This window comes from Drosophila obscura, unplaced genomic scaffold (assembly GCF_018151105.1).
Source record: "Drosophila obscura isolate BZ-5 IFL unplaced genomic scaffold, ASM1815110v1 contig_96, whole genome shotgun sequence".
Classification (NCBI taxonomy): Eukaryota; Metazoa; Arthropoda; class Insecta; order Diptera; family Drosophilidae; genus Drosophila; species Drosophila obscura.
Window position 1 is genome coordinate 1,411,403 of NW_024542890.1, and position 26,944 is coordinate 1,438,346.

The 26,944-nt window shown below is 45.0% G+C and overlaps 1 protein-coding gene across 1 annotated transcript in view; it reads right to left on the reverse strand.

The window, feature by feature from the left end:
- The window catches only part of LOC111070424 (adenylate cyclase type 9), a 49,065-nt gene extending 32,378 nt beyond the window's left edge, over positions 1-16,687 (reverse strand). The window contains exon 1 of the mRNA XM_022360943.2: positions 16,558-16,687. The gene's annotated coding sequence lies outside the window, so the exon portion shown is untranslated. The remainder of the gene's footprint in view (positions 1-16,557) is intronic.
- Between the last annotated feature and the right edge of the window lie 10,257 nt (positions 16,688-26,944).

The window sequence follows — 26,944 nt, forward strand, 5'->3', positions numbered from 1 at the left end:
CTATTTCTGCGCGTCGTAAATTCCACCTAATAGTGGGTATAAAATCTACAATATTGCGAACATTTATAGCAATCTTCGAGACGGTCAGCAGCTCTGCCTTGTTGGCGACTTTAATCTGGGTTCGCTGGTACGGTCCGCCAATCCGCAATCGTCGGCTATGATGCCGAGCAATGTGCATTTTCATTCGTTTGGATATCGATTGTCCTATTACATGTTGCGAACTGCCTATTGCAGAATGCGACATGCATTTTATGCCATTGGTATTTATGACAAAATTCCATTGTTATTTGCCCGGGGCGGAACGATTTGCCAATTACTTCTTGCCTGATATAAGTCTGAATGCCATTAGGGCTGACATGTCGACGCTTCTTATAGAATTTTCCTAAATACAATTCGTCAGATTATTGTTAATTATGCTTCCAAAAGAGTGCATGGCTCCTATAGGCTACCGTGGTATACGAAGGGTCTAGTGTGATGCAAGAATCTACGCAGCAAGTTTTAAAAACATTTTGGTAAGACCATGTTGACCCTGGTGACCCTGGTGACCCTGTTGACTGGGTGAGGAATGTGCAGCACAAGCGTGAGTTTACCTTTCTGAGTAAATTTGTGTGTAATCAGTACATTGCTGAAGTTGAGAGGGGACTTATAATCAATTTCAGGTCGTTTTGGCGCTTCCAAGGTTCCGAAGGTTCTGCTATGAACTTCGGTGGCTTGACTGCAAAAACTGATAGTGGCTATAGCCAAATTGTTTGCTTCTTTTTAGATAACCGAGGTACTCAAAATTCAAGGGTCTTAAGGGCCGGCTATATTCGAGATTGTGGTGGGTGGCGATTTTGACAATATGGACCCCCGAGGGGTTTCTTGAAACTGTGATGTTGCTTTTGCCCCCCCCCGCTTAATTGCCCCCTAATGTTCCTAGTTCATCCCAGTTCAGGGACCCATGCACGAGGCTGTGTCTGTACTCATTTCTTGTACGCTCGTGCCTTGAGTACGCTTCAGTTGTTGGAGCCATACCAGGGGGATCGATCAAATTTCCCGTATCGAGATACTGCAAAGGAAGTTTCTGAAGTTTGCACCTCAACCCTTGCCCATTTCTGTCCCTTTGCACCTCTCCTCTCTCGAGGATCGTAGGATCACCCCGGTTCAGATCTTTCTGTAGTACCTGTTAGTGGGAAACATCGATTTCCCTGACCTGTTAAGTAGGATTGGCTTCAGTGCGCCTGCCAGGAGCCTTAGGAACCAGGACCCGTTGTGGTCGATTGCCACTGGACCACCTATGGCAATAATGGCTCATCTGTGGGGCTCTTCGTCAACACAATCACTGCCAACTGAATTGCTTTTGGATTCGACTTTTGCCAGGGCAAAGGAGCGGTAGCTTACACATTTGTTCCTATTTCATGTATAATATTGTAATTATTATACCCGTACTCAAAAAAGAGTTAAGTGGTATATTGTATTTGTAGTAAAAGTGGATGCCCAGTCGATAGAGCCATGCCTGTCTGTCCGTCCGTCCGTCGGTCTGTCCGTCTTGATGAGCGCCTAGATCTCAGAGACTATAAGAGCTAAAACAACAAAATTTTGTTTCCAGACTCATAGAATATCTAACTGCTTCAAGTGCATTTAAAAATTTCGCCTTCCGCCTCCACAAAGGACGAAAATCTGTGGCAGGCACATTTTTAAAGATACGATAAAACTAAGCGCAGTATCGTAGAGAATGACCATTTCTACCACATTGCCGAATCTGAATCAGATCAGATCATAATTATAGTCAGAATGAAGAAATTTTCAGTTGCCTTCCCCACCTCCTACAGCAAGAGACCCGCTACTCATTCTCGCACACTCTGTCTCGTTATGCACGCGAGCGCCCTCTAGCGGAGGAGATGTAGAATTTACATTGTAGATGTAGATGTAGCAAAAATATGTAATTTTTTTTTAAATTTAAAATTCTAAAAAATCATAAGCTCAAAAATGTATATAAGTATGTACTGACTGAGTATAAGTAGAGTCGCGTCCCCAGAAGCGATTCACACCTTCCTTCTCGTTGTTTCTTATTTTTGTTAATATTTAAGATAGAAATAAGTTAGTTTAGGCAGTTAAGGATTATTGTTAGCTCCGCTTGCGAATAATAAATAAATAAATAAATATTAAATATGACTTTGTATGTGTCTATGTACATACATATGTATGTCTGTATAATACGAGTGGAGAGTATAGGTCAAAATCTAGTTCATATATGTATATCTCCTAGGGTATCTTTAGCCTCGGTCTCATCTTCTGTACTTTTGCTTGTTTTGTGTCTTGATATTTGTTGGCGGCTGTTTGTCTGGCGGAGATAAACAGAAGGAGAGGCAGGAAAATTGAGTAGGAATGGGAGGGAGATAGAGAGAGAGGAGACGAGATGAGATGAGAGATGAAGCCAGAGAGAAACATGGCAGCCAGAGAGCCAGGGAGCCAGACTTTGTTGATTAAACAATTCAAGTTGAGCCGCTTGGCTTTGATTGAATTTGTCGCTGCTTTTAATTAGCATCTTTTCACACTTCTCCATCCCCAACATCCCCTCCCCCCACCACACACCCCTTACCAACACTCGCCATTAAGCTCCATAAAGTATTTAGCCAACATATCAAGTTGTTGTGTCAGTTTTCATCTCTCTCCACAAAACTTATTCTCCAAGCTTTTCCACAAAAGTTTCACAACGAGTTAATTCAGTTGCAGAGGAGTAGGAAAAAAGCGGACATAATGGGTTGAGAGGGGAAACAGAACAAGGGAGGTGTACAAGCTGGCTATCATTCCAGCATCTGACTTATCAGTATGAAGATTTATCCTTTAATTGCATATTTAATTTTAATTTTTTATACCCGCAAGAGTTACATTCGATGTTTGGTCAGAATGTAACGCACAGAATGATTCCACAGATTCCGATCCCATAAAGTATGTATATACATATGTTCTTGGTCAGCATCAATAGCCGATGCCGATGCCGATACCGAAGCTGATACCACAATAACAATATGCCCCTTAACTCTTCTTGAGTACGGGTATAAAATACTGAATCACTTTTGGTGACTTCAGTTTGATTGCCCATCAAATGCGGATTATCCATGCAACAAATTCATTCAATGAATTACCCTTCCAGCTAACATATCGTTCAGATTGGGATCCCTGTGACAATTTTCTTTACTCAAACCCAATGAAATTTGTGTCGAATGAAAAGTTCATCATTGAAAACAAGGGCTAATTTGGGGATGGATAGGATAAGTAAAAGGCAAAATGTTGCTTGTGATAAGCTTCTAAAAAACTATGTTAGCGAATAAAAAAAAAAGGAAGGCCTAAATAGTATGAGGCACCAATGGAGCGCCAGGTTCGCTGCCCTCCTCCTTTTCGCCCCACAAAAAAGAAGGCGAAAAGAACAAACGGAGATGATAATCATTCCACACATAATGCACACTAATAGCTTCCATGATAATGACGATGTGTGCCAGAGTGGGACTTGTTCTGGATGCTTCCGCTCCAGAGAATGAAGTGGGGAGTGGGACGACCAGGCAATGGGCATTGCATGGAATGGGGAGCCAATTCCAGTAACGAGATAAACGATACTGAAACGATTCCGGAACTAGCTTGGCATTGAACCAATATACATAGTTTCCCCTTGAGTGGGTCACGGAACTAGTTCCGTAAGGCAATAATGTGATCAGCTGATATGCTAAATACGAGTAAGATTTAATTGGTTGCAAATTAAACAACGAAATATGAGCAGATAATACAGAAACTAATTCGAAACTAATTAATACAGAAACAAAGTAAATTAACGAGGCTTAGACACTGCTTTCGAAACGTAACTAATCCACAACCAAATTCTGAATAATCTACAGACAGAGTTGGCAAACTTCCATGGGCTGCGAAAGTAATTTAACTGAATGGATGGAACGCAAAAGCTATCCAGAAATGATCTATTTGCAGCAGCACTAATTCATGCAAAACTGTGGGGAAAAACTATTAAAAACTATTTAAACATATTTAACGCAATTAGGAGTGGTTCGCCATTAATTTATCCCATTGAGCTCCACGAACTGCTAATTCCGAGCACAATTTCAACGCACAATTCGGAGGGAAAACTCACCTTTGATGTCGAAACTTTTTTATGCTCTGCTCTGGAATTTTCGCGTGAAATTTGTATTATTTGTTTGCCCCTTTTTTGTTGTATGAATTACTGCAGTGCGAGAATCCACAGCAAAAAAGAAAACCACCAGCAGAGGAACATTGAAAATTAAGCACACAGAAAAACATATGTTTGTGGTCTCGGGCGGGGGTTCCAGGTGAAATTTCAGATGTTGCCCCTGGGACAGGGACAGGGACAGACGAGAGAACATACATGTGTATGTATGTATGTGCGATAATTAAGCGAATGTATGTTGAATGCAGGCACAAGTCCAGCGGACAACAGCGGACAACAGCGGACAACAGCGGACAACAGCGGACAACAGCGTATTATTAATAAGTGGGGAATGTGAACAATTCCAGGAATTGTTTGCACTCTGACCAGCTCCAAACTCTTCGAATATCACCAATGTGCATCGCCGCCCCACCCCCACCCACTCTGCACACCCTCCGATTGTTACTTTGTGTTTTTTTTTGCGCCAAGTTTGCCGAAATTTAAGACCGGCTAAAAGCGAACTCTGTGCCGAACAAGAGTGTCTACACGAACACGTCGACAGACGGACAAATAAAATGTCCAACGGCAAGGAGAGCCAGACCAGCTAGATCTCTGAACCCGAGCCGAAAGTGAAGTCAAATTGCTGGCTTCCTTGGAAGAGAAGAACAGAACTCGCAAAGCAATTGCATATTTATGCTTCGATTAAAGGGCTATTTAAATTGGAAGATCGACTCTCCCCTCTCTAATGCCATGAAAGGGCACTGCAACCGAACAGAGAAAAATGCGAATTTGATACGAATAACTGGACCAGTCGAGTCCAGTCTTGATTACAGGGCAGAGCAAAGCTAGGAGCAAAGTAAAGTCACACAGCCGGGACTTGGCTTTGTTCAGTGCAGGAATTGCGATGGCAGATGTTTACGTATTTCTCCGAGTGATAAGAGAACTCGTCGAAAGAATAACTGAATTATTTTATATTGAATGAATATTTATGAATTTCCAAACGTGTGGGGAGTGGAGTGGTGCAGTTAGCTAGAGTTAAACTTGTCACGAGAATAGGTGCGTATCAATGAACCGAATGGATGCGCTTTCCATCAGCCAATTCTGTGATGTATGCGGGATCGGATTACTTGCACAGTTCCGATCCACTTCCGATCCAAGAGTGATTCGTCTTTACAGCCCATTCAAATTGATCAAATTGACCTCCCTTAATTCTGGGAAAAGATTCCTATCTCATGTTCGATTCCGACGGAACTTTGTATGGTAAAATGGCAAGTGGAAAGCATCTTCTTCAGCGGCTGCTCTGATGGGATCTGCTGCTGCCACTCCCCGGACCAGCCCTTGGCCTTTGATGCGCTCCATCAGCTTCGCTTTACTGGGCTTTGGCCTTGCCTCTGTGTGGCTTTTCATTGAGAGGTGTTGGTGTTGTCGTCTTTATAGCCAGAAGTGGGCGGGACGGGGCGTCGCAGTGAGGGCATTAACAAGTGCAACACTTCCTTCCTGTCCACCACTTGCACAATTTAGCTGTATCATTGCTCAAGCAACTCATCGACCCACAGCACAGACCAGCACAGACGCAGACCCATCTCGAGTCTCGAGTCGACTCTTTTTGCAGGTCCCCTGCCACTGGCAGCACCACAGCAGCAGCAGCAGCAGCCACATTATCATAATTATTTATCGTAAATCTTTCGCAGGCAAAAGAGAGATTTACTTCCTGCTTTTTGTGGCGGCGGGGCAGCAGCTGCGAATGGAAGCTCGCAAACCGAAGATGCTGCTGCTGCTGCTGCTGCTGCTGCGATCGCCTGCCAGTGACGATTCCCATCTCAGATTACAGCACTTGCTGTGCCGCTCTGCTGTTTCTCTGTTTTGCTGTTTTTCTGCTTTGCTGCACGCACTTGGGGGGCTTCGGCATTGTGCCCCTCGAAACCCCCTTCCCCCGAAACACACACCCGATCACCTGATCAGAGCATGCCAGAGCCAATGTCAAAGCCCGAGATCCCCCCACGCGATTATGCGATGTGTCTGCGCCCTGTCTGAGACGTAAATACCCCGATACATATACGTGTGTGTGTGTGTGTGTGTGTATGTGTGCTGTGTATATCGGTGGGTTATTGAATCTAAGAGACTCCTCTAATGGCTATAAATATTCGAAATTTACAAGTTGGAGCTGCTAAAATGGCTCTTCATTCTTGTTGCTGTTGCACCCACGCCGCTCACTGCAACGCTCACCCCTCCGCACCCCTTCTCTGTGGACAGCTCAGCTCCGTCGCCTTACTTTCCATGACACATCAATAAACAGCAAGCAGCAACAACAGCAGCAAGTAGAACTCAATTCCACACTGTTGATACAATATTTATAGGGGGATTATGTCATTGGACAAAGCGCAATTGTTTGCTCATTTACAGCACTCCGATATCAGCATTTGAATGAACCGCAACTCAACTCAACTCAATTCAACGCAACTGAATGGCAGCTGCAACTGGAACGGCTACGGGAAGTGCAACTGCCATGGGCCAAGAGCCAAGAGCCAAGTGCCAAGTGCAGCCATTGAATGCCAGCGGAAGCAGCTACAGATACAGCTACAGATACTTGCGGACTCTTGGTACCCAGTTTCTAGCTGGGATTCCCCCAAAGAAAAATTCCCCTGCATAAAACATTGCTGGCATTCCAGTATCTGCATATGTATGTGCATATATATGCACTGCTGATGACTGCAATCGCAATTAATTGTGTGCATATCGATTACGACAGATAAATGCGATGTCTGTAAGACGGTTTAGTGGAGTTCGAAGAGCGGAAACTATTGCTTTATGCGCAGACATATCCGTACTGGAGAGGAAACTCCACTCGAACGGATATTCTTAATGTGAAAAGTTTCAGCATCCCTTACTGCGAGCTATCGACAGCTTAAGGGCTGCCCTGGGCCTCCCTTAGTCTTCCTTCCTTCTCCTGCAACAGATCTGTGTCTCATTCGACTGGTAATTGTTCTGAGTGTGGTGTTGCATCTGTACAGTGTACACCACACCGCATGTGTGGCCACACAGTTTGATTGCGCAATGTGTGGCTTTTGGGGGTTTTGCGGCTCGTGCTCTATGATTATGCACAAATTGCTCATTAATTTGATACGTATGATGCGAGAACATACATACATATATATGTATGTGTGCTTATGCGGGTGGCATTAGTTTCAGGCAACGTCATCAACATCATATGAATCCAATATGCATAAATTCAGTGAGCGAGCGAGCGAGCGAGCGAGCGAGAGACAGAGCGATTGCCAGTGTCTGTGTCTGTGTCTGTGTCTGTCTGTGCACACAATGAGTAGTCGACTTTGCCACTGAACTGATTTAGATGGCGATTACTACATTATTATCGTGGCTGCACACAGCTTACAGTCCTAAGTCAGCAACAGACACAGAAACAGCAGCAGCAGCAGCAGCAACAGCAATCATGATGAGACAATAAAACAATTTATAAATATTTAAAATAACTTACACCCGTTTCTTTGTCTCTCCATCTTAGTATTGTACGTACATACATACATACATATCTACTATACAATATGTATGAGTCGGATGTCAGAAATCATTCGCAGTGTGTTCATATGCTCTAGAAAATATTTGACATGGGAAGAAGGCTTTGCAAGGAGAAGGCTTGACAGTCGTTCACTCGAGTGCAACATCTCGTCATTTGCGTGGCTCTCAGTGAAGAAAACACTGCCACTGGATGATAAAACAAATGGAGAACTGGCAAATATTAATCCAAGCCTGGCACATATAACTTTGCCTGCGTTCATCTGGGGACACTGGGCTACATTTTTTGGCATAGCTCGAGTATGTAAATATGTGGGTGCAACACCAATGTGCGAAGAACTTTTCAATGCCGAACAGCTTCTGAATTCAGCAATCACAGTAATCAACTTACAAAACTTTTTAAATGCTTTAATGGTTCTTTGGCCTAAATATGGCCTAGAAATATTTAGTTTAAAAGTTCAAAAAAAGTCAAAAACCAATATATATTATTAATAATAAAATTATATGGAAAAAATAAAATAATAAAAATAATTATTATCAATAATGATTCTCCTAAAAACATACAAAAAAGTATTATTGTGTGCTTTTTTAAATATAGCTTTTAATGATTACGGTCCCTGATTATTATTATTATTGTATTATTTTACTATTATATTATTTCTCGTTTAAACGGGCTAGACTCTCCCATAGCATTTTATGGCTGGAAATGGCTTATCGATGCTCATCTCTTGGAAGCTGCTTAGGCCGCTTGTCTTTCGAGTATTTTAACAATATGATTTGTTTACTGGTTTCCTGGTTATGTTCTCCTGATTCAGCATTACTTCAATGCGTTGTTCTCTCTTTTTTTCCTCTAAATGTTGAGCAGAAAGACTTTATGTTCTTTTCGTTCTACAGCATACAGAGTCGGGCATCGATCAGGGACTGCGTCAATTTGGTTTTCGCATTCTCTGGCCCGTACTTTGGTCGCGAACACCTGTTTGTGAGGCCAGGCACGGGATGCCAAAAAATAAATCCCAAAGCAATGGGTGAAATGGCAGCAGTTGGGGCGGGGTTCAAGGGCGGGGCGTGCCTCCAGAGGTACGGAATACTCGTACATGTGTTCCACTAATAATTCGATAAACACAATTTACCTTTTTCTTGTTTACAAATTTAAAATTTAAAAATCTTAAAAAAAGTGTTTGATGTCAAGGTTTTTTTCTTTTGGCAGCTACATAGTGTAATCCCCTTGCTAATTCCGTACTAATTCAAGCATATATGATAGCAGACAGAACTGGAGCTAATGCCACTCCACGCCTTCCTCCCTTTCAACAACACAGCCCAGTTTGGGGGAATTATAAATTGGGGATGGACCAGTCCAAACTGCAGTCGGAATAATGAAAAGTGCAAACAGCAAAAGGCCAACTACGGCGGGACTAAACTTGCGGATGTATGAAAACTGTTTTGATTCAAATCTTTTGGATTATGTAGACACATATTATGTGAAGAAGTGTGCAGTTTGGTTGGGCTGATAGAGGGAAAAGTTATTGTCTTGCAACCGTTTATATATTGCAGAAATAATTCGCTGTGCTTGAGAAAACCCGGACACACTTTTGGTCGAAACTATTTTGCTGTTTGCTAGAGTATTTAATATTAATATTGCATATCCACTCAGCTGCACTGCACCTCGAGCCCCTTTGGGCGTATCGGTCAATACGTACCTCTCTCCCTCTCTCCCTCTCTCTCTCTGTATAATTATACAGAAAGAGAATTATTATGGAAGAAAACTGTGCAAACAAATGGAAATAGAAATGGAAATGAAAATGGAATTTATAAGTCGCTAGTTAAACAAACGTGAGATATTCCAGTTCGAGTTCGAGTTCGATTTGTAACTGCAGCAGTCCGAAGCGGAGAGGAGACTGTACCTGGCGAATTTTGTATCTAACAAATACAAAATACCTGAAATACAAATACTAAATACAAAATACCTGAGTGCCATATATTGAGATCGCTGGCAGTGGCCCCTGTGGATATGAATTTCCGGATAAACGGGAAGGGAAACATTTTTATGGGGCCTACCCTCAGGTTTCGATTCGATTTGTTTGGCTAATCGACGCGATGATTGCTTTATTCGCATCGGAAAAATTCCCATCAGCCCCTCAACCGAGTCCGAATCATCATCGAGAATCGAGAATCAGTCCATAACGATAATCAGAGTCATAAAACTTTTTATTAGTGCTAATCATTCACCCCATACTGACACGAGCATCAGTTCAATAAATATGATGATCGGACGAGATGAGACGGAACCGAGGGGAAAGACAGCTGAGAGCTGAATGCAGGGGAATGGAATTATAACGCTGAAGATTGAACTGTAGTTTAGGGAGAGGGAATCCTATATACATATGTACATATGTATTCCAAATGAAGAAATAAATGTGGCAAAGATACTTAAGGAAAAATTAAAGTTAGAAGATTTGTTTCTCGCCACCCAACACTCTCCTGGACAATGCCATGTTGGGCTGTCCTTCCCTCGAGGGGACCTTCCCTTTTCCTTGGCCCGTGCCTGACCCCGTGACGTCCTTGACCCCGACGGGGGCCACAGGCCACAGGCCACAGTCCTTTTGTGTAATGGATGGGCGGATTGGGGGAGTGGAAATCGTTTTGGATGGATGGTCGCAGGGGCATTAGACAGCCTGTTGTTGTTCATGTTGTTGCCACATTAAATGAAAATTGAATTGAAAAATTCATTTTTAAACATTTGCTTACATGACTTTGCAGGGCCAAAAGCAGGAGAGGTGGCGCTTAGGGGCTGTATTGGCGGGTATTGGCGGGTGTTGGCGGGTGTTGGCGGGTGTTGGCGGGTGTTGGCGGGTGTTGGCGGGTGGCGGTTGGCGCTCATGAACTCTAGGCCCAAAGTCGAAAAGTTGAAAGACAAATAAACGGCGGCAAAGTGCAAATAGGCAAAAAACAGCAGCAGCGGCAACAACAATAAAAACAAAAGCAACAAAAACCAACACAAACAAAAGAGAGCCAGATGGTTAGGAGGGGGTGGAAGTGGTGAAAATAAAGCAGAACGAAATCGGCACGAGGGGAATGCCGAACTGAAGATACTCTTCGAATGAAGATGATTCACCCTGCAACCAAAACGGAATGGCATTCCAGTCTATAAGGTTACTCGACATGGCTACATGGCCATTGGCTATGCAGATTTCGTCAAATCGGAGAAGGCTTAAGCAAGCAATTCTTGGGATATTCTGATTAAAGCAGAAGGAAAGTTAAATTCTAGTTTACGGACAAATTAAATAATCTCTGGAATACAAGATAAGTGCAATATATCCACATAGTCCCAGAAATATTCCACTACGATTATAAAACATATTCCATTCTATCGGAACCATTTCCACCCAACCAAAAATTGTTTAGATCAGGAAAGGAATGTACACACGTGAACATCAATTACAGAACGTCTTGGAACGAGTACTTGTATATTTGGATATTCAGGTTTCTTTCAAGAATATTCAATCAGCAGTCGACAGTCGACACACGAGTACGTTCCCTGTTCGTTGGGGTTTGTCTATCGCAGAAGATTTTTAGCTAGAACTTTGCTTTTGGCGACATTGACGAGGCGCTAAAGAACATCGCAAACTCTGACAAGTTCTCTCATGTTGTTGTATTCCAGATACAGATTCAGATTCGGATTCTGTTTTTTTTTGGGTCTGGTTTAATTTTCTGCCAATCTGCCAATTAGTGTTGTTGTAGCCCCCCAGCATTTAACAATACCGATTTATATAAACGAATATATACATATGTATGTATCCTTCTGCCTCCCCCTCTCTCTGTGTAGTTTATTTTTTATTCGCCTTTTGTTTATTTACATTTCGAGTGCGAATTATTCTCTAGTTTTTTTTATATTTTTTCTCTCTTTTTTGTTGCTATGCGTTGCTGTTGTTTGTGGGTGATTTGTTGGTGTGATTGGCATTGAATTTGGGACTCTGCTGAGGCTGAAGGTTAACAGCGGGGCTGAAGGGGTGTAGGGGGAGGGCTGCTGGTCAGTGACAGCTGCTCCAAACTGTCTGCCACAGACCGTGGCAAGCCAAGGGCAACAGAAGCCGCCCAGTTGCAGCTTTCAATGATGCTTGGAGCCTCATCAGATGCAGACAGCAACAGGAGACAGGAGATGGTGGGAGAAGAGCACCGTATGGGGGGGCGGAGGGGAGCAGAGTCACTTGTAAACTGATATCCTCTGGCTGCTGTCGTCGAAGATGCTGAGGGCTACGCTCTTTGGGGGAGCAGGAGAATCCGAAAGACAACTTCGCTTTTAATTTTCGCTTTACGAATAACCCCAAAGATGCAGAGGGTGCAATGACTCTAGCGATAAGTCGGAGCACCCGAGATTAGATTACTATATTTTACAGTGTAGCTGCCATTTGATCGATCGGTTTAAAAATCAATTTGACTCCCAAGAGAATTCCCCCGAACGATTGAAGCTAAAGTTGTATGTGGTACAACCAGAGAAAAAAGCCCTGAAATTGTATTATTTATACTTCTATTTAAAAATGTAAACCAATATCCGAGAGTGGAAGTTTGTTTCTCCTTTTTCGATTTTTTCTTATAAATATTTGATTTAAATATATTTCATATTTAAATAGAAATATTTCCTGTGAACTAAATATAATTTACTGATTCTAAGGTGTTAGTTAGTTATGTTTAATTATACTTGATTGTATTTTTTGAGCAAATATTTAATGTAAATATGGGTATGTTTCCTATTAATCTGCCATTTTTCGCTGTGCTTAGATACATAGCTTGCGCAAAAGGAATCCACATCGGAAGGAACACTTTATCCCATAGCTGCCAAAGGAACAATCGTTTGCTTCTTTATTTAGTTTTGTGGCTATTTTTAGTTGGATTTAAACATGAAATGAATGAGAATTTGCATCTTCTTGGTGTATATTTGCACATTTCCACATAAGTATCTTTTTTTATTTGGAGGAAGGGTCTAAGTGTTCGCATGCCTCGCTCTGTTTGCTCTCAACGTTAGCGCCTCGAATTCAATTTCAATGCGGATTCTCATCAGAGATTTATATTTCGGTCTAAAGGAGCTGCTGCTGCTGCTGGAGCTGGAGCTGAAGCTAGAGCTGGGGCTGGGGCCTCCCCCTGACCCACAAAACTGCTCGCTTTTGCTTATTTGTAATTGATACTTGATCTGTTGGAGCGTATAAAAGCCACTTTAGGCGTTGGCATTACGTCACCTTGAGTCAGCGTCACAGCCAGCAGGCGTCACAGCCAGCCACAGAGACAGATACAGCGTCAGATACAGATATAGAGTCCAAGTCCGAGTCGCAATCCGAGAACGAACGGGCACAAGCTGGAGGCAGAATCAACGCACTCAAACTGCTCTCCTAATCAGCATTCGGAGAGATCTTTTAAATCTTTAGATCTCTCTGACGTATACACCGAATGACCGTGTCTCCCTGTGGTTCTTTGTCCGCTGTAATCCTTCCATTATCGATTTGTCTGTACAAAACAGTAGCTTATCCTGTGCATAGGTATAGCTACAAATGAGTATCTGAGACTAGTACGAGCCTTAGGAATCCACCACTCCAGCATTCCCGCATCGGAAATACCTCGTTCTGGCAGTGGAAAACTTCTGGTCTTAATCGCTTTGCTGGGCATACAAATTTAATTAAAAAAAACTTCAAGCCAAGCCAAGTCCAAGTTCAAATCTCAATCAAGCCAAATGGCGACAGCCAATTCCTCTGTTGGTCAGCCCCGTGAGAGCCGTAATCCGTAAGCCGAGAGCGGGAGATCTGTGATCTGTGATCTGTGATCTGAGATCGCCACCAGCAGCCACAATCGGGTTGACTTTGCATCGAGAGTGGAACAGCTGTTTTGGTTTTCAGTTTAAATCTGCCACTGCCACTGGCTCTGGCTCTGGCATTGCGCTCTTCACGCTTCGGAAATCTGCTCGAGAGATTTTTAACGACAAAAGTCTGAAAACTGAAACTGGTCTGGCTGCCCCCGTCCCTGCCACTGTCCCCTCACCCAACACCCAACCCTGTCCCATGTGTGTGCTGCGAGCTGAATGTTGAATGTTGAAAAGAAAACATCGTACATTCTACGCGAACAATTTAAAAATTGTATACAAAAGTTCAACTGTGGCTTACAATATTTTATTTATTTGATGAATTTCTGTTGCTGTTTTGCTCTCGCTTCTGCTTCTGCTGCCTCTACTGTTGCTGTTGCTGTTGCTGTTGGAGTTGTTTAATTAATCAGTTTAATTTTAATTTTCCATAAATAAAGGCAGCAAATTGTTGGCCATTGTTCTGCTGCTGCTGCTGCTACTGGCCCACAAGCTGAATGTCAGAATGGAATCTGCAGTCTGGAATGGCCGACCAGCGAGAGACCGGAGACCCTTCAAAAGAAACAGAACAGAGCCGAAACAAGTGCGGGGAAAACCTCCGAAAGTGGGTGGCATAATGGGGCACACCAACTGCTGACTTGCCTTGCCTTGCCTTGTCCCATTGTTGTCGGTGTTCTCGTCGTACCCTTAAAAAGAGTTCCAGAGCATAATGCCCCGCCGCAAAGCGCTGGGGTCCACGTCTGGGATCGTTGGTGGATCCATTGTAATGTCGCTTTGATATACACACATATATCCCTCCCCCCATAATAATTATGTATAATTTATAAAATGGCTGTCCAGGGTATTCCGTGCTTCGACCTCCAGAGGTAGCCGTTGGCTGCCGCTGGTCACCCAGGCAGAGGCCAGCAGGAGCTGCAAGAAATGTCCTGCGGTAATAAAGTGAAAAACGAAACTCGAGGCGAGATGTGGCACAGGGCCGGGGCCGGGGCCCCCACTCTCTTGTGGTCAGAAGCCGAAGAAAGGGAATAAAAACGACTGCTGCATGGAAATGCATTTGAATGAAGCAACCACGAGCCGGGGGCTCAGCCAAGACCCATTGAAAGTTCACTCAGGGGGGACGGGACGGGGGGGACTAAAGCTTTGCTTCGATACTAGCTTCTACTAGTTTCTCGAAGAACAGCAGCAGGCAAAAATCAGCTTCCTATCTATACTAAAGAAAAGAATCTATCGTTAAGATATCCTTGTATCAGGGTAAAGATAGAATTTTTAATTGCGAATCATATCTTCCTTTTTGGTACCAATATTCTGAATAGTGTTTATTTTTGTTTCGAAATGTTCGGATGATTATTTCCTTATTCCTGGAGCGGGGGCGGAACCCTCTTGGGAAGCAAACAATTGAATCAAATGGGAACGACTGTCTTCCCATCACTGGGCTAAATATACAGTATTTTATGTACATTTTGTAGCACCCTTTTCCTTGTTGCCTTTGACTGTGGCTGCATTGCATCATTCTGAACAGTTTCCACTCGTCTATATTGCTTCTGTGAACCCTCCACGCCCTTGCACGCCCCGTCCTCGCCCCTGCTCGACCCTCCGCTGTCAAAGCGTCGAGCGTTCTGTTTGGTATTGAAATTCTAGACAAGATTGCGCTCAACTGCACCCGCCGCATTCTCCGGGGAATGCGCTTGGAGCTGTGTGCAAGTATCTCACAGATACATCGGTGGAATGCAATGCGCCAGCCACTGGGTAAGCGGTGCTATAGGGTCGGGTCGGGGCGGGGCGGGACGGAAGGGGAGTCGCAGTCAGTCTTTGCCCGTTATCACCGCAAACAGAGGAAGCAATTTGGCTATAACGCAGTGCCCAGTGCTCCTCCTCTACCCCATTCCTCCGTTCCGTCCGCTAACGAAGCCAAAAAAATAGCAGGACGGAATAGGAAGCAGAGCTGTTTGGCTATTAACCCACTGAAGGCCAAGAGCATCTGGCAGATACAATTTCGATATCGATGAAGAAGCTGCATACTAGATCCCCACCCCAAGCCCCTCAGTCGGGGCTTACTAACGCCTTCGACTAGTTTATGCGGTGGGCTGGGTCGGGGCTGGGTCGGAGGCGGGCGCTGAGGTTGCGGCTGTAGTTGGACTTGGGAATGGTAGTTAACGACTGCAAAATGGCGTGCAAATGTAGGTCGGAGGGTTCGACTGTTTGTTACTCTACAGCGGAAGTCGAAGGATGTCGCAGGAGTCGCTAAGCATGTGTCTGATGATGTTCAGCACAAAACAGGGAGCTCTTGAACTAATTGAGAAACCTATTTTTCCCACGTGCAATGCAGAGTGTCACAAGCCTGGCCCCCTGCCGCAAGACTCCAAGTGGAAATGCCGTTTAATAGATATCATTGGCGGGTGGCTGGGTGACTGTGTCGTGGGGCCAGAGCCCGAGGCAGGTTAGGGAATTGTTTATGGGTTGGCGTTGGCTTTTGCAAATCTTTCGTGCACCTTTTCCACAGAAACTGCAGGAGTGGGAGCGAGAACGATCTTCAACAACAACAACAACAACAAAAACAAAGAAAGAGAGGGAGAAACACGCGAAGGGCCGGCCTGCCCAAGGAATAAATGTCATGAGGTGAGGCATAGCCTACTATCGTGAGGACTCTTTTTCGCTGTTAAATGTAATCGAACCTATGGTCAGTGACCAAGATGAGGCCGTACTTTCGGACAGCCCTACCTTATGGCTAGTATACCTTGGGACTACCTGCCTGCTGCCGGAGATCATTCACTGCTGTTCTCTCCCTTTCTGGCGCTCTCTCTCTTTCTCACTGTGTCGCTGGCCCTTGCTGTCTGTCCCTCTCTCGCGCGCTCCTTTGCCGGCGCCGTTCAAGAAGATCACTCTTGCAGTTTTCTGTATCTCGACGTCGCTGCTGTGCTCCGTTTCTTCGCTTTGCATTTGTGTTGGTAGTGATTTGTAATGGTATTTCGTATTTTGTATTTTGTAGAATGCAGAACGAATGCGAGATCTGCGAGTAGAACGTAGAACTTACCTTTGAGTACGAGTACATTGTATCTTGTATCTCTCTGCCGTATGTACTATGTATCTCTGCCACTGCCAAGCCAGTCACCAATCAAAGCACAACAAAAAAAAAAGGTCACACAACAAAAAATAATAACAGAACACGCACACACACAGACGCACACGCACAACAGTTTAATTCTTACAATACAATTACAACAACAACAACAACAACATAGCAACAACACAAAAAGAGAGTTAAAACTATTATAGTGTTATTTTTTAAACACGTTTTCCCATGGCAGAAGGTTTGTCGTCGACCACTGGTCGATGAGCGGGAGGGGGGAATTGCAAAGATTTAAACACAACACTCACACACAGACACACACACGCACACACGTACACGTTGCACTAGTTGCTGCTGCGCTGCCGCTGCCGCCGCCGAAATCAAAAGTCAACGTCAACGTACTATTATTGTTGCTAGCGGTTCTTATCGCGCGCTGCTGCACGCTCCGTTCGGAGTGGATTTTTTGTTGTTCTGGCTGTTGCTGCTGCTGCTGTTTTGTCTGCAGTTTTTGGATTTTCGTAGATTTTTCCGGTCGCTCGCCCGAAACGTCCGCCACCCGCGACTTTACCGTTCGAAACCAGAAAACCGTTTGACGTTTGAAAACGCTGCACATAGGGATGTTGCATGGATATACATATCAAATATTTTGATATATTTCTTTTGCCGATAATATACTTGCAGGTGATAATTCGTTTTGCCGAGAATATCAGTATGGATATTTTTGTGGGTAATCAACGTAATTTTCTGAATTCAGAAAAAAATTCAACATGTTGTTTCATTCAGTTGGTTGCAGTTCAAATGGGGCGGCAAGGCCGTTTCAAATACGCCCGCCTTCCAATGTTGCTGGTCCTTAAATATGTTGCCCGGCCACATGTGGCTTGACAAGCTATGTTTCTGAGAAGAGAAAGGTATGGACCACCAGAAACACACTGTGACGCACTCAATCCTAAGCTCACCCTTTTTCACAAAATGCTTTTATTTTTGTAAGAATTTATAAAAATCATGGCAACAAAATGGGAATCTAAGGTGAGGTGCGGTTCCATACCTTTCCAAGGCCCAGTGGCTCGCTCGAGTCGAATTTCGAGCCCGCTCAGCCAGTTCGATCAAACCAAAGAGCGCATTTTTACGCTCTCAGACTCAGGATTGCGTGTCGAGTATGAGCAAATGTTGCTGGAAAGTCCGGACTCATGCTCTGCAAACATCTTTGGGCCCTGTACAAGATTTAGGTGGAGGCAAGGCCGTTTCAAATACACCCACTGCAAATGCTTTTTGTAAACTTACTGCGCAACATACTGTCATTGTTGAGAAAGTTTACAACGTTATAGCTCTCGCAAGACTCAGTTTTTCGTTTAAAGTATGAGTTGGTTAAAATCGCCTCGACACGCTCCCTGGGCGAACAAAACACAACATGTTCGATGGGCGAATGCAAATGCATTTGTTCGGGTCGGTCGTGGTTCGGCTGGATGGTTGCAACCTGCTGATTCCCCCGATCGAACCAATTCCAAATCGGAGTGTAGGAATTGTATATGGATGTTTTCGAAAGATGTACACATGTAGGAACTTAAAGAGATTTGATAGAAGAGAAGTCTTAATGATGAGATCAATCGGAATGGAAAAATAAATAGAGACATTGATTCGGAATAAAAAAGGAATATACATATAGTAGGACTAGGAATATTTCAAACGTGGATAGGCCAGAAATATACACGGACCCACCCGTAGCCAACTGCAACGGTGGCTGTCCGCCCACTATAGCTTTTCCCGTCTACCCACTTAAACCACTCAAAGTCGCCCGTCTCCTGCACCTCCTGCATACACTCGTAATAACAGTTGAAACCGCCAAACTGACAGTTTGAATATGTCAAAAGAGTGCATGAACATTCCAAATGTAATTCAATTTACTTTCTGCGGTGGGGCTAATGAATGGATACTTTTGAATCGAGACTGACACTAAAACTGAATCTCATTAGCGAACTGTCCGAATATGGATCATGAGAGAATGGGAACATCGGAATGGTATGGGGACCAGTGGCAGAATAGGCCGATGTAGCATTCATCGGAACAGAATAGCATTGGATATCGGTGGAGAATCTTTTTTTAGGCCCTGTCAATGCACGAGGACGTGCTACTCCATCGACCATCCCTCGGGGATGAGCCTTTTCTCCGGTTTCCTCCTCATTAGTGAACAGAGCCAATAAAAACCGCAAAATGAACAATTCGAATAATTAAGAGCCAAACAGAATGTCAAAACAATACAAGTTAATTATTTTTCGAAATTTAACTCAATTTCCGTTCGGTGGTTGGGAACGGCAATGGGCTGGAATGGGCTGGGTTGGGCTGGACTGTCGCTGTCGCTGTCGCTGTCCATTCGCGTTGTTACGAAACTGACACCGAAACCGAACCGAATCTCATCAGCGGACTTTCCGGAATCAACAGCCAGCGCCTGTATGTGACCTCTGACGCTGATTGGGATTATGGTTATGATACTCGTGCCACTAGGGACTGAGAAGCGTCCCAAATTAAAATCCGCTCCTAATTAGCGAGCCTTTCACCAGTTGTCCGGATCGGGGCACAACATCGGGCAAAACAAACCAACAAATTCTAATTGAATTCTGACGAGTAACGAGGAATGGCCGAATGGTGCCACATAAATAAATATGTATGCATGAATGTGCATACCCTTGGCTAGGGCATTACCTGAGGCTTATTACCTCGGGACCATACATAAGATAGATTACATAAAAAAAGTACTGAATATATAAATATGTATGTACATACATATATCTACCTATCTGCTAGTTAATTAAAATATATTAATCGGTGACCTTTGATCTGTAAGTAAGAACAAAATAGGAAAGAATAAAACCTCCAAAATATGAATCTAAGCCACCGAATGGACCATATTCCAGCCGGTCAGCCTGCCTGGCTGCAGGGCCGAGCTGCAGAGCTGTTGATCCCCCAGCTGTCCATCCATCAAGGTTTCCCCCCAGCCCCCCAGCCTGGTGTCTTATAAATCTCCGAAGCTGTCGAATTAAGCGCCCGCTAGCCTGCTGGCCCGGACCCGCTCTCTGGAGCCGGAGCCGGGGCCGGCCCAGGGCCGATCCAACATATTGCTAGCCATAATTCCTGGAAACTTTGCCATCCTGTCAATTAGAAGCCGTCAACAGTTGCAGTTGGCCCGGGGACTGTCCCTGTTCCTCCCCCCCACCCCACTATCCGGGTGCACACGGGCACGGCTCAGACTGCTCTTCCGTGATTTTCCCTCAACTTCCTGTCGCTGGGCGAACTCATTTCGCAGTAAATTAAAAAAAATTGTTAGCTGTGGCAGTTGCAGGGCGGCTCTGTATGTGTCTGTGTATGTGTCTGTGTCTATGGGTATGTCTGTGGAGCAGGCAGACTCCTCTGTGCCAGAGCTGCGGTCGAATCGAAGGGCATTTGGAGGCCGACATTCGACTGGGCACAGCACCCGCCACTCCGTGGCTCCATCTGCAATCCAATCCCTTCGGCATAAATAATTTAGAGAAAACGAAAGGCCCGGCATCTGAAATACGAGTTGAGGACTCGAAAGGGACTCTCCGGACATTTTTGCCGTGTCCTTGGGCACAGCCTCCTGCCTCCGGCCCACCTCTGGCAAATGAGAAATGCAGTCAACTTAATCAAAGGTCCGCCCAATCCACAATCCTGCTGCTGTGCCACAAGGCAGGACCCGAGCTCCTCCAGCCCTCCCTCTGCCTGCCTGCCCATCTCTAAGAGTGTCCCGTGGAGCTTCAACAGGTTCGGCATCCGTTTTCACTTTCAGGCCCAGCAGCAGAAGCACCTGGAAAGCGGGTGGCCACCACCACCAGCGAAGCGGGGAGCCGGGGCAGGGAGGACACGTGTTGCATCTTGCATTACAGCTGCAACGGCTGTGGCAGCGGCGATGACTAATTGGTGCTTGTTAGCTGGACGCCGAACACTGGTGGAACCAAAGCGTGTAATTGCGGAAAATTGGGAGCCAAAGCCAGCCGCCCCTGCCGCTCAGGACACGCTGTGGCATCGTCCTTGAACAATGGAATTTGATTTCTGCCTCTGTGAAAATTAACGCCCAGCGCACAGAATGTGGGGGCGGACCCATCCGCTGGATCATTTCTGCCCATCCCCCACTCTGGCCTTGCCCCAAAATCTCTCATTTCATTTCAAGCCGAAGAGGGTAGGCAGCCAGTTCTCTTGCAGGAAAGGCTTGCCGCTTGCTCTGGCTTGCTCCTTGGTGTCTTGCTGTATAACCCTGATTAAAGGGAGGACATAACCATAGAGCAGACTGGAGACAAAGTTATCTCCCGATGCCATGCAGCGTCCAAGGAGGCTGGACAGGATTGACAGAGGTAACATCTGCTTTAAAATCACCATCTTCTGGTTACAACGGGTGGCGGGGCTGGCTGCGACACCTTGGTACACCCCATTTGATATTTTATGGCCTGTGCAGCCAGCAGCTGCGCTGCTCCGCTCCCAAGAAATGAACCCAGAGCACTCTGCGAGTGTCAGCGGTGCAAGCTGCTCGACTCCAGCTGCTCCTCTCATAGTAATTGCATTTATTTTATGCCCTACCACCCACCACCCACCTCTCGCTACGCGTCCTGTTGACATGCATTTTGTTACGTTTGCCCCAGCACTTGCAGCTGGATCTGCTTTCTGAACAGAATGTATTCTAATTAGGGAGCCAAAGCCAGCTCTCCTGCCATGACAGCCAACGAATGGTCTTGTCCCAGCCACTGTGCCACTCACGGTTGCTGGGGCAGTGGCTGAGCCAGTGCCAGTGCCAGTGGCAGTGGTAGCTTCCCTTCCCCATCAATTGGCATCATGCTGCTTATTTATTTACGACGCAGTTGCGCTCTCTACTGCCACACTGACACACTGCCATCCTGCAGGTGCGTATGGATGGGAGGCTCCAGTCTCCAGTTCTGCAGTCCTTTGAGTGTTCGAGTATGATTTTCTCTGCCAGTTTCTGTCCATGGCTGTCCTCTTATCCCTATGTTTGCCCTCTGCTGTCCGTTATTATCCTCTTTTGTTATTCTTCTAGCCATCTACTCGCACTCTCACTCGCACTCCAACTGTAAATTTCCCGTCTTTGCTTTGCTTTGCTTTGCTTTGCTTTGCCCTGTCCTCTCCTTTTCGTTCCTCTTCCCTTCTATGCACTGTAGTCTGTCTGTGTTGACTTTAGTCCCAACTGCAACTCTGCTGCTGTCCGCTGCCAACATTGTCTCTCTGTAGGTCTCGATCTGTAGGTTTCCTCTGCTCTTTATGTCCTGCACATAACTTTGGCTTTCTGGAGCTCCGAAATGTGCGCTCCAAAACGTACCGGCACCAGTGCAGCCACAGATGGATGGTTTGAGCGGTGTGCTGGATGGGTAGTTGGTTCGGTGACGACGAGTCCTTGAGGTGCTCGAGCACATGTTGAATTTTTATGACAGCATTGGGCTCCCACATAAACCCACACGAGCGGGGGTCTCCTTCGAGTAGAACTCCAGTCTCCAGTTCCTCTCAGAAGTTTCCCTTCTCTTCCCCGGAGAATAATGAATTTGCCCAATAAATATAACATATTGCGCAAAAAGCTCACACAAGCGAACACATGCGAGCATGTAGGTAGTAGAGACCGTGGATATTCTGCCGTTCGGCCGACGTGGCGTATGCGTATTCTCCTCCCTTGCAGCATGCGGCGAAAAGTATGCAATGAATTTTGAAATTCTTGGCTCTGCCACTCCAAACGCTTTGGCGCCCTGTAATTAGGGGTGCGAGTGGGCGTAGTGGCGGGATCCAAATGAGCTCGTATGCAAAAATCGCACGCACTCTCTCTTTCTGTCCCTCTGACTCTGTCGCTGGGTGAGTTGGAAGTGGGTGAGGGGAGGGCAATGGGCATAGCGGCATAGCGGCAGTAAGTTACCTGTGAGCTCTAGACGCATTTTGTTGTTGAAAACTTTCTCTAACGAGCTATTCCTTCGAATAACTAAACCCAATCGGAAGTAGTTTCCTAAGCTGCTGCTGCTGCTGCACGATGCCAAACCCAATTATATAAATTTGTTGTAATTTGTCGTAATTTGTTGGTTGGATAACAAGTTTCTGCTTACTACGTACATACATCTCCATAGTTATGAAGGTGGAAGGTGGAAAGTGGAAAGAGTTCGCTTTAATTTCAATTCAAAGTATGCAAACTCTTTGCGACAAAAGTTTCCCCGTATTAGCGGGAACGTTGTGAGTGGGCGCAAAAGCCGCGCCTCTACTTTTATACCTGCTACTCAGTCAGTATGTGAGTCATATGTGAGTAATCTTATGATTTATGCAGCCTTCCTTGGCATCGGAGGCGATGAATGCCGCATGCTTTTTCACTCTCCCTTTCTGGTTGTATTTTGTTCTCGCTGTGCGCAAGAGGGACGGTGCTGAGAGACAGGCAAGACTGCTAGTTGGATTCTAATGTTAATTCTTGTACTCCGGCCAAAGAACTAAAGCACTGTCTGTGTCTCTCTCTCTCCCTTCCCACACCAATTGCAGCCGTCATATGTCGCTCCCCTCCGCCCCACTCTGCACGCGGAAGACTGTGTGAGACAGACGGAGAGAGGGTGAGAGGGAGAGAGAATGAGCAAGCGCTTTAAAGGTTTTGGTTGGTTTAGTAATGGCAAATTAGCAAATAGTTAGTTGATAGTTAATATTAATCCGATCAGATAATAAGAAACCAGATACGGTCAGCGGTAGATATGCATGGTCACTCTCTATTATTCTATTTTTTAGGATTTCCCGTTTTTTTTTCATAGTTGTGGATGCCACAGATTCTTGCTGTGAGAGCGGTAGAGCGCTGAAATTTGAAATGCAATTGAAACAGTGTTGAAACAGGATTCTGGATACAACAGTTGGGGCTCGACTCGGCTATTGATGCCGATCGAGAATATAATTTTAAGGGTACCTACTCTATGGGGTCGAAACACACACAAAACTACATAATACATGTGTAAGTCCTCCTCCAAGCTCTTTGAGTGATGGGTATTAAAAGGGGATTCCCTGTATCACTCCCCAATTAAATTCCACTCGGTTTGATCGTTCTCCATGCATCAACACAAATGTGCACCATGTCGCTGGCATGTCTCTCGTTCTCTCTTCCCAAGCGAAGTTGTTGAACTGCACCACTGCTAGCCATTTTCCAGCAATTACGTCTAATTTGTCGTTTATCGAATACAAATGTCATTCGTTTTCATCGTCACTCATTTATTCGAGCAATTTGCCCGGCATTATTTGCCAATTTGCTGTCCACTCCCCCCAAAAGGGTTCGTATTCGATTTACTCGAATACCTCTGTTGTTGCACCTCTGAATAATTTGTACAGTCAATTGAGCCATGGGGCTGCGACTCTGCGCACCTTCACTCTCTTGTTTTAAACACAAATCAAAGTTCTGCCAAGGAGCGAGTCGAGCAAAAGCTGGTAAAATATTAACCCCATTCTGCACAGAACAAATATTCCCCCAAAAGGTTTTTATTGCTACAAGTTATACATTTATCTCGAAGGGGATATTCAGTAGTGTCCGCATCCGCATCATATTACATTTGCATTACTCGTAAGTCTGTGCCATTTCGTCGTTTCCCTTGAGTGGACTCTTTGCATAGTTCCCGAATTACGCCCAATCCGTGCCGCCACTCCATCATTGAATATGTGAAGGGCCAGGCAGGGGCAGAGGCCCCTCAAGAGGAATCTCCTTGAACAGCCACAATCCTTGGAATACATATATTTGAATGAAGCTCAGGCCAGAGGGAATCATCTCGAGTCTATCTTTACACACACACACACACACACACACACACACACACACACATATAATTACACACACACACCAAAAGATATGTATCTGAATGAGTTGCCAATGATTTCATTGCTTTGCTTTGCTTTGCTTTGCTCTCCCCTGTCGGAGAGAGCCAAAAATCACTTAAAGTTCTGGACCCAAATGGCCAAAAGCCAAGGGCAGGCCAAGGAACACATTAAGGTCAAGGCTGTACGGCACCCCGTCCCCCTAGCCACAGCTCTCATGCTCATGCTCATGCGTGTGCGTGGCCGAAAGGCAAAACGTTTCTTTAATTTCCTGCCTCGAAATTAATGCCAATAATTTGTTTCGCCTTGTCCGAGCCCCAAGACCCACTCCCACTCCCAACCCAGAACAAGAACCAGGCCAGAGATTGTCGCTTCCACCGGCTGATTGCCGGCCCCGTCCTGATGCCCAATATCCTGGCTCCTGCTATGATGTATTGCGGGTTTGTTTTGGGCCACCTGCTGTCTGAGTTCTGCCCTTCGCCGAGCAGTGAAAACAATTAACCTGCGCCCTTCATTAGCATGAAAAATTCAGCGACAATCGGCCCCGAAAATAAACGCAATTCCAACTCCTTCCACCGCCTACTCAATGACAGAGCAATCGAATAGGTCCGGGCACGTAGCCTCAAGGAGGGACAGGTCTGGGACGACTGCCCTTACGGGTGAGTATGTGTGCTGGGCTCGCCCTTAATAGAACAAGCGATGGACATGCCGCTCGACATTTAATATGGACACCCCAGTGTTATTCCTGCTCCTGCACAAACGGGCACAAAAGTGAATTTTTGGGTAAACAAATTGGAGAACGAATGGGAAATGCTCTCCAGCGAAGAGAAAAACCTTTTGGACTCAGCGATAGCTACTCAATAATGCAAAAACATTTCTTATGTGTGTTTACTTTTCAATAGTTCCCCCTTGTATGTTTATCCCATCATCAATGAGTTCTCAAAGTGTCCGCCAAATTAAATGACTTTAATTTACATTTACATTTACCAAAAAAATATCTGAAAACGGTCTCTAGATATGATATAACTTCCATACAATAAAAAAAGCTGACTATTAAATTTTTATTTTCGATTACTACATAAATAATATTCCCCCTTTCTAAAGTTTACGAAGCTCAATGGAAGTTAAAAGAAAACAATGAAAAACTGACTGCAGTGAGAAGGGATTCATGAATTCAAATATCTATTCTCTGTAAGTCTATATCTCTATTTTCCATGGCCATTTGTACGGGTATAATGTTTGTGGTTTTTCCATCAGTCGGAGATTTAACGAACATCAAACATTGAAGGCAATCCATGGGATGGATACGTGTGGGGGCGATAGGGCGGACTGGGATTGGGCCTGAAAGCAAATTAATTTTGAAATCCAATTGGAACGTAGCACACGTACACGTAAAAAATCGACACAGGCGCACACACACCTACACATAGATACACAAACAAAGGGTGGTGGGGGGGGGAAAGCGAAACAAAGCGAAAGGGTAGATAAAAACTGTAACAAATCCAAGAGCAGTCCGCAAAACTTTCGCTGGCTTCGAAAGGGAAGCAGGGCGGCGCAGGGCGGCGCAGGGCATTGCCGCATGCTGCAAGTTCAAGGCCAGCAGCGGCCAGCGCCCGGAGCCGTGGGGCGGCCAGACGGAAACTGCTGCGCCCCACGCAATTGTTATTGTGGCAACCGCAATGGCAAATACTAACAACAGCATCGCATCCAAAGCAATTTTCACAAATGCTGCGAAGAGAGAGAGAGAGGTTGGCAGAGGGAGAGGGAGAGGGAGTGATAGTGGTGGGGTTGTGGACAGCGGGAGATTGAGACAGCAGGCAGCGGGAAGTCGACTGCTCGTCTGGCCATGGGCTGGCTCTCAACTATGTGGAGTTCCATTCCCTGCTGAAGTAGGAGACTGCAAAATGATCCCCCGGCATAGATTACTAAATTGGATAGATAACATAAGAAATTGGGTTGCTGATTTAAAATAAATATTTGGATATTTGAACAAGCAGTGCGAAAAGTGGCAGATGCGAAAACTCAAGCCAAAACTTGTTGCCAACTGACTAATCAAAGGTCTTAAACTTCGGGAAAACTAGTTAGTGGCAGTTAGTGAGTCTCCCGCCACGCCCGCACTTGACTGTGCACCAAGGATGTTAATTTTACTTCAAAGTTCTTTGGATAAACTACATATATTTATTAGCTATCTGGTGCAAGAATTTTGGGCTGAAAAATAGTAATGAAGATTGAAAATCATCAATCTTTAGCTATAGAAGGAGTTTATTTTGCAGAAGACAACGTAGATGTACACCATTCATGGGGGGAATACATTAAGTATTATTCTGCATGCAAACAAAAAATAATACAAAATATCTAGCGCACTACTCCACTCGTGTTTGGTTCTGATATAAAACCAATGGAATATATATCATATGCTGTATGTGCAGGAGTAGTAGATCCGCAAGGGTATTTCGCCCTTGGGACTGCGAGGTACTCCAATGAAGAGGGCCCTGTGGGAAGAGGAGGGACAGCCGCGATAATGAAA